The following is a 4,947-nucleotide window of genomic DNA, read 5'->3' on the forward strand; positions in this document are numbered from 1 at the left end:
CATAAAACTAACTATATTAAAGTGTACAATTCAGTAGTTCTTAGTATATTCACAAGGTTGTACAACCATCACCACTACCTAATTCCAGAAACCCTACACCTGTTAGCACTCACACCCATCACTGCTCCCTGACCCAACCTAGGCAACCGCTAATTACTTTCTGGTCTCTCTGGATTTGCCTGTTCTGGGTATTTCACATAAATGGAATCATCCACAGTGACTACACTTATCGAAGTGATCATTTCAGAATGCACGCACAGGGTGAGTCACTGTTATACACCTGAAACTAACAATGTTGTATTAAAATAATCACAAGAGGGGCACCTGGCTGGCTCAGCCGTTAAGAGCATGCGACTCTGGATCTCGGGGTTGTGAGTTCAAGCCCCACGTTGGGTGTAGAGATTACTTAAAAAATAAATAAATGATTTTTTTAAAAAATCAGAAAATACAATTTGCAAGTGATAAAAATAAAACTTCTAAATCAAAAAATTTTTTTAAAAAATGGAATCACACAAGAGGTGTTTTTTTTGTGACACCTGGCTTCTTTGACTTAGTACAATGTATTTATGGTTTATTCCCATTGTACCATCTACCAGTGTATCATTGCTACGTTTTGCCAGGATAATATTCTACCACATTTTGCTTATCTACTCATTAGCTGATAGATACCTAAGCTGTTTCCACCTTTTGGCTATTGTGAGTAATGCTGCAATGAACATCTGTGGACAAATTTTGTACGGATGTATATTGTTGATTCCCTTGGGTGTATATATATATACAGATAGGAGTGGAACTGCTGGGCTATATAGTAACTCTGTATTTAACTTTTTAAGGAACGACCAGTTTTCCAAAGGGTCTGACCGTTTAACACCCCACCAGCAACACACAGGCTTACTAACACTTGTTAACATCCCTTCTTAGAACTGACATAGCACGTGCATTAAAGAGCCGCAAGACCTTTGTTTTTTTTCCAACAAATTCAATCCTTTTTGTAGCTTTTCTGCAGATGAAATATAAACAGGAAAAGATTCTCTATAATAATAATGATACAAAAACTGAGATTTATTAGGTTCTTAATCCTGGGAGGGCTCACGTATGATCCCTCTGAATTTTGCAGAAAGCCCTGAGTTTGGAACCTACTGGAGAGATGAAGAACACGAGGTACAGGAGTGAAGTGACTTCATGAGCATTATAACACTGCCCCACAGCCGAAATTCTTAACCATTGTTGTGACCTCTAAAAACCTGCCTCTCCCTTCAGGCTGTTCATCTGAAGAACAGTTTCAATAAACCACCGTGTGTCATCTACATATTTTCCCGCTGTGGGGGAAAAAAAATCCTTCTTGAGACGATTTTTCACAAGTCAGTCAGGGACAATTTATCATACTCTGAATGCTAACAAATTCTGGGGATGCAAAACCTATAGCATATGTATAAATAATTTGACTCAGCGGCATAGGCATTAATTCAATTTTTTTAAAAAATTCATTTTTAAAAAAATGAACAACCTTGTTTCCTTGAGTTGTTGTGATACTTCTTCTCTCCTGGATTTTTTATTGGCTCATTGGTGCCAATAGGAACCGGTTCTAAAACTGATTAGCTCCGAGAAAGACTTTGTAATCAAATAAATCTAAAGTAAGGCATGCTTTCAATTTTGTTTAGAGGGAGATTTTTTTTTTTTCTTCCAGCTCTGCTTTGTTTCCCTGAGAAAGCTTAGTATCTTTTGTGTTCTAAAACACGTCCACTTCTGTGATTTCAAAGGACAGGAGAACAAATTCTGTTTGTAACTGGCCAATTTCAGCTCCTGAGAAAGACCGTGGAGGAAGTGGTACGTGAATAAGATCTGAGTAAAGCATATTATTAGATCTCAAGGAGAATCAATAGAATCTAATGTAGTTTTCCTTGCATTGCATCAATAAAGCAACGTTGCTAGGAAGGCATTACAATCTTCTCTTGTTGGTTTGAACGCTTGTCTTTTTTGTTGTGGTGGCTGATTTGCCCCTGGGTCATCTGTCCCAAGGACTAATTTGTTTCGTTTTGTGATGCATCATCCCTGCAACCATACTGAAGGCTCAGAACACCTGGGGAGAGAAATAGATGTTATTTTTATTATCTGTGCTTTATACATTTTAACATGGAGAGATTACATGGCCTAAGTCACACATTCAGCGGCGTGGGAAGGCTGGGGCACAGTTCTGCCCGGAGACGTAATCTGCTTACAATCAGGCTGAGTCTTGGGGATCGCAGGCTCGCCCCTTATTTCACTGCTGGCAAAATTTATTTTCTCACAGTTCCGGTGGTTAGAAATCTGACATCAAGACGTGGGCAGGGCTGGTTCCTCCTGAAGCTGTGAGGGAAGGGTCTGTAAGAAAATACATTTCTGTTGTTTAAACCACTCATCCCGTGGGGCTTGGTTAGGGCATCCCCAGCCAACTAATACTGGGGCTGTTGCTACCACTTTACTGATGATAACAGAGAGACGCCTGGTCTCCTGACAGTCAGCCTAGTGCCCCAGGATCATGCCTGTGGGGCTTTACCATACCGGAGCCCAGAAAGCACAGCCATACGAGCCATTTGGTGCTCACAAGCTCCATGTTTAGCTTAGACATGGAGTAAATCCACAGCTCCACTCTCTTCTTTGGTCAGCAATTTTTTTTTTTTTTAAGATTTATTTATTTATTTGAGAAAGCGAGAATGAGAGAGAGAGGGAGTACATGGTGGGGGAGGGTCAGAGGGAGAAGCAGACTCCCCGCCGAGCAGGGAGCCCGATGCGGGGCTCGATCCCAGGACCCCGGGATCATGACCTGAGCCGAAGGCAGTCGCTTGACCAACTGAGCCACCCAGGCGCCCCAGCAATTATTTTTTTAAAAGATTTTTATTTTTTTTTAAGATTTTATTTATTGATTTGACAGAGACAGAGAGAGCACAGATAGGCAGAGCAGGAGGCAGAGGCAGAGGGAGAGGGAGAGGGAGAGGGAGAAGCAGGCTTCCCGCCGAGCAGGGAGCCCGATGTGGGGCTCGATCCCAGGACCCTGGGACCATGACCTGAGCCGAAGGCAGATGCTTAACGACTGAGCCACCCAGGCGCCCCAAAAGATTTTTATTTTTAAGTAATTTCTACACAGGGACTCAAACTCACAACCCCGAGATCAAGAGTCACATGCTCCACGGACTAAGCCAGCCAGGCGCCCCTGGTCAGCAAATCTTAATGAGAGATTTGCAATTTGGTCAACTGGTTGGAGGTTGACTTGAAATCCTACCTCTTCCTCTCCAGTTCTCTTGCCAGGAAAAGTTTCTGCTGGGAAATGTTCACTCCTGTCCGGATTCCCAGAGGCTTCCGCCCCCACCCAAGACCCCTCTGTTTTGACATCCAGTGCTTTTGGGAAAGAGGACCCCTCTGTTCTTGTCAAGCAGGCTGCTCTGTCCTCTGGGGAGGAGTCTTGCATCTTCACTGGGACCCCAATGCGAGTCTTTGTCTCTGGAAGTGGCGGCGTCCCACTGATGTGGGGGCTGACGGGGTGTATCTCATGGGGCTCAAGGCAGCGGCCCTCAGAAAGTGGCCCACGCAGGAAGCCTGGTTCCTGAGAGGCTCGGTGATGGCTCCACAGGGAGATGAACACAGAGGGGACAGCGAGCCTTCAGCAGCATCCACACCAATTTAACAGCAAGGCTCTGTCAGTGGAATCTCAGAATAAAAGAAGAAATGAGCTCGTATTTCATGTCTTTTTTATGCAATAATGTCATCTTTCTCATCACACATCATGCCCTACTGCAAATAAGAAAACTTCGCCAAGGGTAGTTGGAGAAGCTCAGCCCAGAGGTCAGCATGACCGACGGAGGAGGCACAAAGATCATCACAGAGAAGCACAGAGACCAGGTGTTAAAGACCCACGCCCGACCCTTCACCTCGATGGTACTTGGAGACGGGGCCTTTGGGAGGAAATGAGGTTTAGATGAAGTCGTGAGGGTGGGGGTTCCCATGATGGGATTAGCGTTCCTAGAGGAGGAAAAGAGACCAGAGCTCTTGCGGTCTCAGCCATGGGAGGACGCAGGAAGGAGGTGGCCGTCTGCCAGCGGGGGAGATCCTCAGCAGGAACTGCATCGGCCGGCACCTGCTTGACCTGACGCTTCCAGCCTCCAGGACCGTGAGCGGTCAACGTCTGTCGTTTAACCAGCCAGTCTCTGGGGTCTGCTGTGCCAGCCCGAACAGACCGTGACCCAGGCTCCGCCACCGACAAAGCGAGGAGCCGTGGTTCAGGCAGGCTCCCGCTGGCTGGTGCTGCCTCCACTGGTGGTGTGGTTTCCCCGGGGTCTTTATCAAACTTGGCCTGGGTTCCCATGCCCTGGCACCACCAAGCCAATTCCCTGGGATGCAAACCTGCCCATACAGGTGCTCTATTGGAAGGCAGGTCCCAGGGGCGCCTGGGGGGCTCAGTCGGTTAAATGTCAGCCTTCGGCTCAGGTCATGATCTCAGGGTTCTGGGATCGAGCCCCATGTCGGGCTCCCTGCTCAGCACTCCTCCCTCACTCCCCCTGCTTGTGCTCTCTCTCTCTCTCTCTCTCTCTCTCTGTGTGTCAAATAAATAAATAAAATCTTAAAAAAAAAATGAAGGCAGGTCCCAGGGCACATCACACCCCAGTCCCTTCCTGTTGCCTGATGGGGCGGCCACCCCACAGGTTTCTAAAGGAAGGGCTGGTGGCTGGCGATACCTTCCCTCCCACAAAGCTGGTCCCACCTCGAGGCAAGGCTTCCTTTGGGAAGCTCGTCTACTCCTTCCTTAGCAACTTAAAGCTTCCTTAAAACTCCACACAGCAAGAGTTTCCTCCTCTTCAATATGAATGGTAAGTTCCATTTTTCTACATTTGTAAAATAAATCTGTATCCAGAAAAATGCCATTTGTATATAATGCAATCTGCACAAGACTTACTTTTCTCGTTGCTTAAAAAA

At 46.2% G+C, this 4,947-nt stretch overlaps 1 long non-coding RNA gene across 1 annotated transcript; it reads right to left on the minus strand.

The window, feature by feature from the left end:
- Positions 1–460: 460 nt before the first annotated feature.
- On the minus strand, positions 461–4,508 carry LOC113921447. The gene is made up of 3 exons (XR_003519693.2): positions 3,260–4,508; positions 2,220–2,361; positions 461–2,080 (listed from the first exon to the last, which is right to left on the minus strand). It is a non-coding gene; the product is annotated as an uncharacterized LOC113921447 (long non-coding RNA).
- Between the last annotated feature and the right edge of the window lie 439 nt (positions 4,509–4,947).

The sequence above is a fragment of the Zalophus californianus genome, chromosome 9, assembly GCF_009762305.2.
Source record: "Zalophus californianus isolate mZalCal1 chromosome 9, mZalCal1.pri.v2, whole genome shotgun sequence".
Taxonomy (NCBI): Eukaryota; Metazoa; Chordata; class Mammalia; order Carnivora; family Otariidae; genus Zalophus; species Zalophus californianus.